Source organism: Mesocricetus auratus, unplaced genomic scaffold (assembly GCF_017639785.1).
Source record: "Mesocricetus auratus isolate SY011 unplaced genomic scaffold, BCM_Maur_2.0 Super-Scaffold_100007, whole genome shotgun sequence".
Classification (NCBI taxonomy): domain Eukaryota; kingdom Metazoa; phylum Chordata; class Mammalia; order Rodentia; family Cricetidae; genus Mesocricetus; species Mesocricetus auratus.
This window is the reverse complement of record NW_024429191.1, coordinates 63,743,882-63,758,552: the sequence shown is the minus strand read 5'-3', so window position 1 is coordinate 63,758,552 and position 14,671 is coordinate 63,743,882. Positions and strand designations below refer to the sequence as shown.

Here is a 14,671-nt window from a genome sequence, read left to right as displayed (position 1 = left end):
GTGTGTATGTGTATGCCAGTGTTATCTCTTTGGGTATTTAAACCACATTTACAGAGTTCCTGCATTGCACACGTAATATTTGGGTTAAATCTCTAGTATGAAAGGAAAATTAATAAACAAAACTGCTGTCCACACATAGGCGAATACCTTTCGGAAATTAAACTTATTTTAAGTGATACACTAAAACACAGAAATTGTACTAGAGAAAGGTTGCATGGTTGGACACTGCTATACATTGTGTGATTAAATCATGTCCTTATGGTGAAGACTCACACAGGCATTGTTAACAAACATACACCATGGTGCTGTCATCCGCAGTTATTACCACCATCCACAGCACACCAGACTTCCCTATGCTCGGTGGCAACCACTGCACATGGAACTGTAGGTCCCATATGTGACATTGCTTGGGATTTGTGCTTCTGTGCCTAGCTACTTCAAATATTAAGATGTTCTTTTTTCTGAATAATGTATAGAGGTCCCTGTGTTAACTCATACTTGAATTCTAAAATCTGATCCTCCTGCTGGGAATATAGACAAAATCTACTTCATGCTGCTTTTTCAGATTATAGGTCCAGTATAACTTTAATATTCTATCTACTCCATACTCACTTAGTTCATTTTTGGTGGGGTTGTTTAGCTAATCTGCTTGTCTCCTTGCTTCTTTTTCTTTGGTTGGCTTTGTACAGAAGAGTGATTATCTCTCATACATACTTTTTTCTATTTTGGATTCTATATTACTGCTGCTGCTGCTGCTGCTACTATTAGTAGTAGAACTAGTAATAGTGGTAGTAGGAGTTTTTCTAGACAGAGTTTCTCTCGAGTCTTGGTTGTCCTGAGGTGCACTCTGTAGAGTAGGCTGCCCACAAACTCAGAGATCAACCTGTCTCTGCCTCCCCAAAGCACATATTGCGTTAGAATAATGATATAGAAGTTCTAGGATTAAAGGTGTGCACCATCTCAGCCCCAGCTCTTTAGAATCACTCTGTAAGTGTGCTGGGGGAATATCGAAGCTACCACAAATTATTTTTGAGTTTCCCTAATTTGAGGAAATCGCAGAGGTCAGCAGACCCATAGTACAATAGATGAAACCACCTTCTTTATCATGCTATCTCCCCTACCAGGGAAGTAAGAAATCTTTCTTTTTAATTATTTAGTTTTTGGCTTTAAGCTATGGTTTTGAGGCCCAATCCCTTTGTAATATAAGCTAACTGCTGCAGAGGGTATATTGTATGCACCTAGCTCCCAGGATCTGTCACTTTGCATTTTTTGTGTAGAGTGTTTTACTGTCTTGTAGTGATAAAAGGGCATGAATGGGTAGCACAGGAGGTAAGATCCTCACTAACACAGGAGAATGCCATCCATTAGAGTGTGCAGTTTCCTTGGTTAAATGTAGCCCTGGTAACAAACTAAGTAACAGATGCCATTTTCCTATCTATGTACATTTTAAATGATGAAAAGTACCAATTATTGTAAGTAATAACTGCTTAAAACACATATTAGCTTCTCTCTCACCAAGCACCTAGTTATGGCAGAAGGTCACTGACACATTTGCCATTCATTCCTTACTGTGACTCAAGCTATGGATGCCTATGATTAGTCACAAGCACTTGTTATACTGAAAGCATTCTTTTTCCACTCCTGGTTTTTTGTTCAGTTACAGTAAGTTTTAGTAAGCACAACTCAATAGGTATCCTCTGATTCTACCTTTCCACAAAAACCAGTTTGGGGCACTTGACAAACAAAAGAACATCATTGTAAAGGGAGAAAAAAAAGAGGAGTATATTCATACTAAATATACACTCCCATACTACAGATAAATAGCAATATACTTTTTTTCAGACCAGCACTCTACTCAAAATGAGCATTTGAATGAAACACTGACCAAACAAATCAAGGCCACTACTGTCCCACAAATGAATAGCAATCACGCATGAGTATTTCTCAACACAGATCTGCCTAGTTGTTCCTATAAACCATTCCAAACCTTTAGGACAACAGTCCCTAACATATTTACTTCTAAGATACATATGTGTTTCCTTCCTCAGATACTATCCTCTTCCATTCCTTGAAACAAACCTGGCTTCCTAACCCATGCTTCACAAAACTTAAAAGGCAGAAGAAAAGGAGGAAGCAGCTAGTTCAGTGCTGCGGTCAAGTGCTCTCTTCATTTACAATGGCCTCTTTTTTTTTTCTTTTTTTTTATTTTAATTTTAAATAGCTTGTTTTACATGTCAATCCCAGTTCCCTCTCCCTCCCCTCCTCCCGCACTCCCCTTCCACCCTCCCTCCCACCCTATTGCCAAATCCTTCCACATAGGGGATGTCTAGAGTCTATCATTTTACTCTTGGTAGGGTCAAGGCACTCCCCTAAGAGTCCAGGCTGAGAGAGCATCTCTCTTTGTGCTATAGGCACATGAAGACAGATTGTATACCAGGGATAGACACTGATCCACAGCTCAGAGCCCCATAGGTTGTCCAGGCCTTCTCACTGACACTCACATTTGGGGGGTCCAGATCAGTCCCATTCTGGCCTCCCCACTGTCGGTCTGGGGTCCAAGAGCACTCCCCTGTTCAGATCAGCTGTCTCTGCTGGTTTTGCCAGCCCATTCTTTGCCAATTTGCTCAATGGCCTCTTTTACATATATTCTGCAAAGGAATTAGGAAGCTCTTTTTTTTTCTAGAAAATCATTTTAAAAGCACATATACATAAAAGGGAAAAGTCATACAGGGTAGACTGTGGCTTGGGAACTATTTATGCGGCATCAGAAGACTAAACCAGACGCTGGCCTGGCCATAAACTAAACCCACGCCCCAAACGAGGTGCCAAGCCACAAAAAGCATTTGCGTCATCTGGGAATACAAGGAAAAGACGGGCTTCTAATTATAGGGCCTGGAAGCGGAAGCCCAGAGTGATTAGCTGTTTAGGCGCTGCTGTGTGTTTATCTGGAAGCTTCCTCTCCCTCACTCTCGGCCTCAAGTTTGATAGATGAGCTTTAGTGTTGGAGGGTGGGGACTAAAGCTGCTGACCGTACACGGTGTTCTCCAGAAACTGGGGTAGCTGCAGAATGAACATTAAGGCTGTTGTGGCTTCATCAGAACATAAGTCTTCATCAGAACTGGGCGTCAGCTGGTTAGACCAAAGAGTGAAATTAAAGACTAGCAAAACAGTACTGAGCACCGGCTATAAAATCTTGGAAACATGATTTGTCTTTTTTCACATATCCTATTTATAATACCTAATTGTGTGGCTCTTTATCATGTACACACACAAAAATTCAAAGACAAACTACAAGTACTCACACTCTCTTCTAAAAAAGTCCTAAGCACCAATGGCAAGGTCAGACAGAAGTCTTTGTGGGAAGTCACTCTGTGGGGCTCATAAAGCATTTATATTTTACCACTAGTTCTTACAAGTTATTATTTCTGATCAATACTTGTATGATTGCAAACTTAAAATGGTATACAGCCAAATAGTGAAAAACAAAAGCAAAGTATTGACAGAAATCTTTAACCAGCTCAGGATCCAACTAACCCTGTGGTAAATAAAGTCAAGTAATTGAATACATGTACGTAACAACAGCACACTCAAAGCTCAAAGTCCCCATGTATACAGCATCTACCTCTCAGCAGGATCACTCTGTACAGTCCTGACTGTCCTGAAACTCACTCTGTAGACCAATCAGGCTGACCTCAAACTCACAGAGATCTACCTGCCTCTACCTCCCCAATGATGGGATTAAAGGTGTGGACCACCACCAGCCACTATCCACAGGCAAAATCCATTTCTTAACTCATTCTCACACTCTCTCCCTGAGTCATTTTTCTCCTGGTTAGTTTGGAGGTTCTATCTATCTATCTATCTATCTATCTATCTATCTATCTATCTATCTATGGGGGGTTGTCAGGTAATAAATGCCACATACTATACAAGCTCTCTGTCACTGGCCTGATTCTCTTGTCCTAAGGCATTATTTACTTCAGGAATTATAGAGGCATGTTTCCTGGCTTTTTAAAGACAGATAATCAAACTCAATGTATTTATATTTAGGAGCCCAAAATATAAATCTTTATAAAACACACTACAAAACATCCTGTGAGAAACGATGAAGTAAACAGGGCTAAGTAAAATCAGAGATGATTTATTTGATGCCTTCCTAGAGTTGTCTAGATCTGTAACCAGCATAAATAGATGAATTGCACACATACATTTCACACATAAAAGTCTGACCCATTTTTTTCTTCAGTTAGAGAATAAAATATGATAGTTTTTATTTCATTCACTCATTCTTTGACCCTGAATTCTGAAATTTTTACTATTTTATTAGTGGTTCTAGCTCTCCTATGGTGTGCGTTTGTTTTGTTTTTGTTTTCCAAGACAGAGTTTCTCTGGACAGCCCTATCTGTCTGGAACTTGCTTTGTAGACCAGGCTGACCTTGAACTCATATTCTCCCATGGATTTTACCAATAAGAACTGTGAACGTGAACATGTTTACACAAACCTAATCCCAACACTCAGGCTGAGAGAGCAATATCAAAATACCAAGGCCACCCTGAGTTACAAAACAAGAGACTATCTCCAAATACGAAAAATAATTATTCCTTATCTTACTATTTAGGAAATTTATTATGCTTTTATCATACTTAGGTACATGCCTACAAATGTTCTTATTTTACCAAATGTTCAAGTATATTTTTATTATATGTCAGAATATATTTTTAATTTATAAATCTTTAATAAGGTACAATTTACATACAATGAATGTATTTATTTTATGTGCTCATTTTGAGGAGTCTAATATACCAACACAGTTATTATCAAAAATAAAATACAGGTATCAGAATTACATCCCCATCTGTCACCTACACTTCATCCAGATCTAACCACAGATTGCCTTCCTGTAATGGAGTTCATACTGCCTGCTTCAGCACTAACATAAAAGGACTCAAGTAGGATTTTCTGAGCCTCTTCATTGGACGTGACAACATTTTGCTCAGTTGTTTATACTACAGAACAGGGGACAACTGCCATTTCCGGATCCATTCTTCAGGGGTTCCCATTTTCTGGACACAGCCACTTAAACTGCTATTTATTCAGTATTCAAACACTATTTTCTATGTGGCTATGTTTTATTTCTCTGAGGTGATTATGTAAAAGCAAGATAATGTGGTCAAACAGTAAATGCTTAACTTTATAAGACAACGCCAAACACCATACAATGGTATGTCTTTTTACATTTTAATCATTTCAGTGGGTATTTTGTGACGGCTCCCGGCATTAATTTACATGTTGATCCATTCTATAGACATTTACAACAGGAATTTTTAATAGTCTTTATTTGTTTAAAATTGATTTTATCATTCTTAATTACATGTCTATAGGGCACATGACTGCAGGTGCCCTTGAGTACAAGAGAGGGACTGGACCCTCTGAAGATTAGGCAGACGCAGCAGTGAGCTGCTAGGTGTCAGGTCTAGGAGCTCAGAAGTTTTTTAGACCAGGTACTAGGACTCCTTGTATTGCATCAACTGTTTTCCAAAAGACATGTAATTTTGCTGGAGTCTAATTTTCCAAAGGTGAGGAGCATTTTCCCCCTATCTCAAAGTCAAAGTGTATAACCTGTGCTTTCTTTTTTGAAGTTTCATGGTTTTAAATGTTAAAGTCTACCATCCATTTTCAAGTTGATTATGTGTATGTTTTTAAAAGTAAAACACTATCCTGTTTTTCCATCCATAGTCACTAAGAACAGGATACTTGCATTAATGAATTCATTTCGCTTTTGAATAGAAATCAATAGTTTCTATTCCATTCCAGTATGTCTGTGCTTAACCACACAGTCTTTTCTTGTGTACTATAAATTGAAGTAGTTCAGGTCTTTATTTATCTTTTAAATGATTGGTAAATTTCATATTCTTTGGAACTCCATATAAGATTTTATTAACCAGACACGATACCACAATCCAGCCATCCCAAGATCTAAGAGGCAGAGGCAAAGATCTCTGAGAATTCAAGGATAACTTGGTCCACATAGCAAGTTCCTGCTAGAGCTACATAATGAGACCCTGTCAGACAGAGGAGATGGGGGAGGTGGATGGAGGGGAAGCAGGGGTAAGTGAAAGGGGAGGAGAGAAGAAGTGAGAGACTGACAGAGGAGGGGAGAAAGAGACTGAGACCCTTGAGACAGAGACGATGAAAACAAGAATCAGCTTGAGTTGATAAATTTTAATATAAACATCCACCTTAAAAAAAATTAATCACTGACAAAATGTAATGACAGAAAAAATACTAGTAGTATATCAAGGAATAAAACTGATTAAATGTCCATATCCCACTGTAACAACATGAAAGTGTGATGAGAAAACAAAAATATTAATTTATTTAGAAAAGAGGGAGGCAGGGAGGTAAATATGATGTGGGAAGAAGGATATAACTAGTAACCTTGCTGGAAAATGAGTGGAACAATATCTAGAAGTTCTATCTTTGAAAAGCCTGAGGAACAACGTTGCTTGAATATGATCAACACACATGAACATGAAAGTTTCTGTCATATGCTAATAGAGGACAACTTAAAAACAGATCCTCAAAAACTACAGGCCACCAACCTGGGTGGTGCACCCCTAAAGCCCCAGAACATGTGTGGTGAATACATGACAATATTGATCCCAGGGAAAATTAGGCACAGACATATGTGTACAGCTAAATTAATGTCCCAGCTAATATTTAATGTATGGCAAGAAAATATAGCAATCTGAATGAGACATGCCCTAGGCTGAAACCCCTCACTGAAGAGCCCCAGTGCTAAAACCACAAGTTAATACTCACAATCAAACCTTCAAGTAAACTTTTCTTACTGTATATATCTGGGTACCTAACACACCTCCTTTTCAGATTCAATAATGTATGTTCCAGGCACCTAATTATTACATGCCTCCTTGCCCCCCACCCTACCCGTGTGTGTGTGTGTGCGCGCATGTGTCTGTGTGTGCGTGGGTGTGTGTGCCTGTGTGCGTGTGTGCCTGTGGGTGCGTGGGTGTGTGTGTGTGTGTGCATGTGTGTGCGTGTGCACGTGTGTGTGAAATTGGGTGTCTCACTCAGTTCCTCCTCTTATTTTTTGGAGACAGGGTCTCTCACTGCATCTGGAACTCACCAGTTCAATCAGACTGACTATCCAGCAAGCCCCAGGGATCCTCTTGTGTCTGCCTTCCCAGTGGTGGGATAATAGATATACATTCCAACACTGGGCTTTATCTACATGGGTGCTGGCGTTGCAAACTCAGTTCTTCACACATTTCATTGACTCAGACATCAACCCGCACCCTCTCACTTTCAATTCCACACAATATCCCACTGCATGTACTGACACTGCCTACTAATTCCATGTTAATTGAGCATATCAGCTCAGTCAGTATGCGTGGACTAGAGTTTCACTCATTATTGGAAATCCAGGATTGCATTAGACCAAGCATAGGGTCAACATCCTTTTTCTCCTTTGGGGACCTCTCTCCTATGAAAATGTATTTGAAATTATGTCATATAAATGTGTTTTATTTTATTACTTAATGGCATTAACACAAAAATAACTATTTTTTCATTTCAATGTATCAGACACTATACTAATTCTAATTCCTACTAAATTTCCTCAGACTCCTATATGATTACATCACTTTGCAAGATGAGAAAACTAGACAGTAATTACAAATTGGTAATGGAATAAGAAACCCACACAGTGGTAGTGTGTATAGATATTCTCCAGACTACCTTTACAATGTCAAAGTATTGCTGACTAGCAGTGATGAGCTCAGAGTGTCATACCTATCGTTCTGTAAAAAACTATGATGCAGAGTGCCTGGACACTTTTTGCCCAGAAGTTGGGCAAAAAGACATAATATATGCATATATGAAATCACCAAAGAACAAATAATTTAAAAGAATCATCTTTTAAATCATGAATATGAGGCCAGAGTACATAATAAGTTCCATAGTACTCTGGGCTATATGTGAAACAATGTCTTAAAAAAAAAGACTAACAAACCAGATGCAGGAGGTACACACCTTTAATCCAGGTACTCAAAAGTCAGGTGAATCTCTGAGTTCAAGGCCAGAATGGTCTACTGAGTTCCAGGACACTCTCCAAAGCTACAGCGAAACCCTGTCTCGAAAAACCAACAACAACAAAAACCCAGTAACAAGCTGCCAGTCTTTACAGATATTAGTAAAAAATGAAGGCAGGGTGTTTCCTGGTTCCTTGCAATGATCAATGGTAATAGCTACTATGGAAAAAAATCCAATTTAAACCTCTTTAACAATTAACCCCAAACGACCACCTCCTCTCAATATACAGCATTTGAGTAACCAGAAGAATTTCTATTCTGTTAAAGATGCAGCCAGCCATCCAAAGGCTGCACGTTTAATCTGTTTTACTAGAGCCTTGACATTCATTTTCCTCTTATTAATGGGTGGAAAAGCAATTTCCTTGCCAAGGAGGGGTAATTATTTAAGATGTAGATGCGCTGCACTTCATGGCACCAGCAGCTCAGCTGGCAGAAGTGACACCTCTACAAAGCAAATCAATTATTTACTGGATACAAAACAGGATGTCTGTTCCACAAGTGTCTGGGTTACTGCACTGAGTTGAGGAATTCTTCCTTTCATTTCTAATTCCCAATTTGATATCTAAGACAATATGACATGGAACATACCCACCTACTGTTTTTATTTATCAAATAAAAGGTAGTTTCCACAGGACATTTATAATTCACATCTATTACAAAATTCTATTTTAATTATCTTTATAATATATACATGTCAGCATGGACAACCCTAAGAATTTAAAGAGTGAAATAATTACTATTCAAGGAATAATTTAGAAATGAGTAATGTTATTCAACCCATGAATAATCACATTGAAAAATATTCTACCTCAGCACCGCTACAGTTTTTCATAGTCATGGAAAAAAAAACCTAATGAAATTAATAAATGTAATGGTTCAGTGTAAATTTATCTAGAACTGAGATAAGTCCTAGGGATAAAATAAATGAGAGTGCATAAGGAGCTATCCTGAATGGTGATAATAAAATACGAGGGTGAGTAAGTAGTAGTAAAAAGAAGAGCTCCTGCTATTTGGTGACGTCACACTATGTGTTAAGATAGCATTTTTGATTGCAATTTTATCCCTTCATTTACTGATTGAAAGAGGTTAGGAGGATGACTTATATGGGGCCAAGAAGATGAAATATCTACTCATGTAAGCTGAAAAGTGAGGGAAGACATACTATTTCGTGAGCTTCAGAAAAATCTTAAATGACACCTAAAATGAGGCAGACAGCCAGAGAACAAATGATACTACATATTCAAGAGGCTGAAACGTATCTAAGAGCAGGTTTGGGGACACCTATATAATTAGGGGTGTGTACAAGCATGGAGCGTGTGTGTGTTGAAGTTGGTTTGTTGTCTCACTCAGTTCTTGCTTTATTTTTTGAGACAGTCTCTCACTGAGGCAGGAGGATACCAAGTCCCAGCCAAGAATTGGAAGGAAGGAGGGAAAAGGCAGGATTTAATAAAAATTTCCAATTTTTCTCCTTGGAGAAAACCCTGTGAAGAGGTCAGAAAAGCAAGTATCTCACTAGCTGGATATAAAGAAAAAACATTTCACCAAGCAGAGAGTGCTGACAACAGTGGAGCACTATAGAAAGAGCAAGGTAGAATTCATCATGTCTCTAGAGAGTTCTAACCAGACTGAGAGGACAGAGACGGCCTGTCAGATGGAAGAAACCAGCTCAGGAAAAGAAGATATGAACTCCACCAACAGGAACTCAGAGACCTTTGGGCACTGAGCAGGGTTCAGAGAACTCCCAGGAACTAGAGTACATACATAAGGACAGAAATAAAGAAACAGCAGCTTTGGGGCTGGAGAAGTGGCTCAGTGTTTGCAGGCACTTGCTGACCTTTAAGAGGACCAGAGTTAATTTTCCAGCACCCACACTGTGGCCTATAACTGTTCATAACTACAATTCTAGGGGATCTTTGTGCACACCAGTAACACATAATACACAGACAAAACACCCATATACATAAAATAAAATAATTTTTTTAAAAAGCAATGGCTTAAAATGTCACACTTTGGTGAAAATTAGTGGACCATTATCTAAATTGGAGGGCAAGTGATGACAAGAAGAAGGGTCAAGCACCGTCCTGTGAAAGCTCCCTGTGACATACAAGGACAGCAAGAGAGGGTGCACATATGGAGAGGGTGGCAGTGTGGGGCTCTACTTCTTGATTAACGGTGCTTTAAAAAAAACCTGACCTGAAAAATAGTGCTTTCGCACAGAAGTTTTCTAGAAAATGTTACTCATTTTGTACCTAAATAATTGAAAGCAACAAATATATACCACACATATTGAATCTACAAAGGTCTCAAGCAAGACATTTCTAAACAAATCATAAATAGTACCATTAAAATATTTGTTTTGATTCTGGACTCAGAGTCACAGCTAATAAACAAGTGTGGGAATGTGAAATTAAAAAACAAACTGAACACAGCTGCTCAACAAGAAGTTTCACAAATCTATTTACTGGCATCCCTTAATTTCATTTCTCAAAGGTCCCACAGAACACAGAGCCACCAGTCACCCACCAACTGGTCTACTTTCCTAGTTAATCCGCATGGTGGTGGAACTCCATTATGCACACTTTACAGTTTTTTTAACATTGCCCAGGAGATGGACCAAGGTATGGCTTGTTCTTACTCCTGTTGTTCAGAACATTTTTATACAACTGTCTTCTAAGACTATGTCTCCTTTTAAGAAAAAGACTAGAACTTCTTTATATCTTATCACTGAGTGCTGGAGTGCGAAGGGACAGCTTTAGAAACAAAACACTACCAACTTCTTTTGTATGGCTTGATTGTTTAAAAGCCTCCCTAAACTTCAGTAGAGGGTCTATAACCTACAGTTCAAATTAAAAAACCAATAAATTAAAGAAAAACATAATTAAATAAGTCAATTTAAGGACAAAAAAATACACATTGCATTAAGATCCACTCAAATTATACAACTCACTCACTACCTAACAATATAATTCTGCCAGTGGAGTAAAAAAATTCATTTTATATTATCACACTTACTACCCAGCTTAGTAGTGTGTTTGTAAGGGAGAATTCAAATGGAAATTAACAAGAAGCACTTCATCTTCCCTGAATTTTTTAACTATATGGAGGAGAGGGACTCACAGCGACCTATTTAGATATCTGTGCACATAACTAACAAGAGCACATCATGTGTTAACATGCACACCTAAATTCAAGAAGTAATAGACAGCACTGAGAACCAGAAAACACACTAATGAAATCTGGGAATGATAGAACAAGCCTATGCCCCACCATCCCAAGCTAAGAATGGAGGCCAGCCTGGGCTACATATGAGAGAAAAGAAAGGAGGTCACCTGATGACAGGCACTGATTAAAGGGCACTATGGTTAACCAAGCGACTCTTTTGTAAGAAACTGAATAGCTTCCAATTAATACTTGCTTTAAAATTGGAAAAATAATCCAGGTTTCCAAATCATCGACAATTGCATCATAGACAAACTGACTGTTTTCTATCCTCTTGCTCTTCATTAAGTAACAGTAGCATTCACAACAGGGTAAGTATCCAGAGCAAAACAGTAATGACCTCAGAAGAAATGCAAGCAACTGCACACACCTCTGTCAGGGCTGGAGATGGAGCACTTGCTGATCTTGAAAAGGACTCGGGGTCAGCCCACACACACACAGATCACTGTCGGTAACACCAGTTCTAGAGGACCCATGCCTTGTGTCCCCACGGCACTGCATGCACATGACATATACGCAGGAAAGACAAATACACACATGTAGTTTTTGAAACTCTGCCTGCCAACTAAAACAACACTGTTCAAACTGAGCAAGCCTTCATTAGAAAATCATTACCTAAATCAAACACAGAAAACATTTCTAAAACCCTACCAAAATAACGCACACTCAAAAATCAACGAGCTTTTAAGAAACTCAGTTGTGCAGTGCAGCAGACGAGCACTGAGCTCCTCACCCCATTCGCCAGCAGCGTTTACTTCTACACAAGCAACAGCGTTGTTACTTCCAAGCTAAGCATCTTTCAGTCAACATTTAGAACTGATATCCTTTTCAAGATCTGCCTCCCCCAAATTATGACACCTCCAAAAGGCACTAATTTTTATTTCAACCAGCATCCTGTCTTTCTGCCACATAGTATTTACTTTATCTTCTTTGTTAAGACCCCACCTTAAAAGAAGATTGTACTAGAGAAATTGTCACTTCAACAGTGTCACCATGTCTTGACAGGACACTATAAGGAGACATTGGCCAAAGAAAACATTGAGATAAAAACGCTATAATCAGAATTTATTATTTTGACAATTTAAAAAAATACCAAAAATCCTTCTCAAAAAATGGAAAAGCTTAGGGGCCAATTCATTAGAATAATATTTATTAAAAAGGCAAAATAACCACTTCAGATTTTAAAAAGTAAGCAGCTAGACTTGATCTTAATGGTGGGTTACTTGCCTAACACTTGGGATGCCCTGGTTACAATCCTCAGCACCACAAAACAAATAAATATTGATCAATGTGTGCATGCCTGCGTGCATAGTAACTTCCAACAACATTCAATATTAAGATAATTACATAACAAAAGCAAAATTACAAGAAAGCACATATCAAGATCACAGGTGTAACAAATACTTCAGAAGAACACTGACTCAGAAATAATCAGCCAATCTGGGTCAATAGCTTCCTTGTGAAGTATTTCAACGATACTGACAAGCCTTACAGATGACTATTATGAAATTATATGAAACCAGGATAAGGAAGCTCGAAACACATGAACTTATCAAAGTAAGTAAATTACAAAGCAGCCCAGTTCATATTCAATCTCTAGGACCTCAAAATAAACCTAAATATTAATATTGATCAGTCTCTTTTATTTCCAGAATAGAGATTAAATTGCAGTGCCACGAATCTATAGCTGGGGCAAGTTAAAAATAATATTCCATAAGCATGTCAATACACTGAGATACTTGGAGGCACCAGACATTCAATGGCAACAGATCCCTAGCCAAAAGGGAGTATCTAAACAAGTGATCATCTCCAAATAAATTATATCATACTTATAAACACAATGCTCTAAGAACACAGAAAAGTAAATATTTCTCTTTTAATCTTATCATACATGCAAGTCAAAAAGCAAATGGTAAGACAGAGGTTTCAAAATGAAACCACAGAAAACTCATTGCGAACAGTGATGGAGGTAACTGGTTATCTTTACACCAGTACATTCTTTGTAGAATGCAACGTCATAAAGAGAAGAACAGGTAGCTTCCCAAACCATAAGTGTGAGGGGTGACATGAGCTACACAATAATCCAAAGGAAAGGGGACATAACAGAATTAGAATGAGTCATGCTGGTTACCCAACACCGAGGGACACAACAAGCAAACAAACTTTCAAAGCATGTCTCCAATTTTAACTTAATTCCCCCAACATTCAGAGAATTTCAATAGCTATTTGTCTATCTTAATTAAATCAATCTTACTGATCCACCACTATAATAAAAATCTCTCTTCATCAAAATGACTAATTAGGATATCAGGAGGGAGATTAATCAAAAGTACTCAATATGATTTTCTTGTTATCATTCTATATTTTAAAATGGGGGAAAACAGATCTTTCCCATCAATTTGAGTGATATGATCATTTCTGAAAAATAAGAAAAAATGCTAAGATTCTCAGATACATCACCTACATGAGCAGGACCTGAAGCCTAGAAATTTGCAAAGAAACAATCAGCTCTGAAACAAACACTACTTTCATCTTTCATTTAGAAATCATGTATTTTAGACTTAACTCATTCCCACCAATGTCAACATTACCCAGCACAGAATGCCAACCAAGAAACCGACATTCATTCTGTTTGTTATAGTAAGAACTGGCTGCTTCTTGCTTGATGAGAACTGTTCCTATCAAAACTACTGTTCTAGCTCAGAGGTCAGTATTTTCTTAATTAAAAAAAAAGTTTAGAGGAAAAGTAGGCAGTAGGGTGTTCCATGATTTTATTATTATTAGTCATCATCACAAACCTTAGGAGCAACCAGACAGGAAGTACACGAAAGGAGGACAGAGAGAAAGAACTAAAAATAAGTTTGTACAATGTCATGTAGAAAAATAAAAGAACATGTGTCTCTGGTACACTAGGATTCTAGTCTGCAATAATGATAGTTGGGGCATGACTAGAAGGCAAAAATTGATGTGATTTCAGGAGTGCTGCTTGCCTAATGGCAGCATTTCAAACATCAGTTTACAGACAATTAAAATATAGTTCTGAATGGAACAAGGTGGAATGAATTGTACACTTAGTCATTCAAAGATCACTGGTCCTATTATTATTTATGATACACATGTACCATGTGTTTCTTTGTGTGGTTTGTACATATACATATAATACCTACAGAGGCCTAACGTGGGAGTCAGATCCCCTGGGGGAGTTGGTGGGTGCTAGCAGCAGAATTTGATCAGCACAGCAAGGGTTTTTATGCTGGACTATCTCCCCAATCCCAGCCTGATTACAGATTTTACATTTCCAAATGTATTAGCTAGGAAATTCATGAGATAAATAGTTTAA

At 38.2% G+C, this 14,671-nt stretch overlaps 1 protein-coding gene across 14 annotated transcripts in view; it reads right to left on the bottom strand.

The window, feature by feature from the left end:
- Positions 1-14,671, bottom strand: part of Bcas3 (BCAS3 microtubule associated cell migration factor) — a 478,038-nt gene that overhangs the window by 337,085 nt on the left and 126,282 nt on the right. The window lies entirely within an intron of this gene.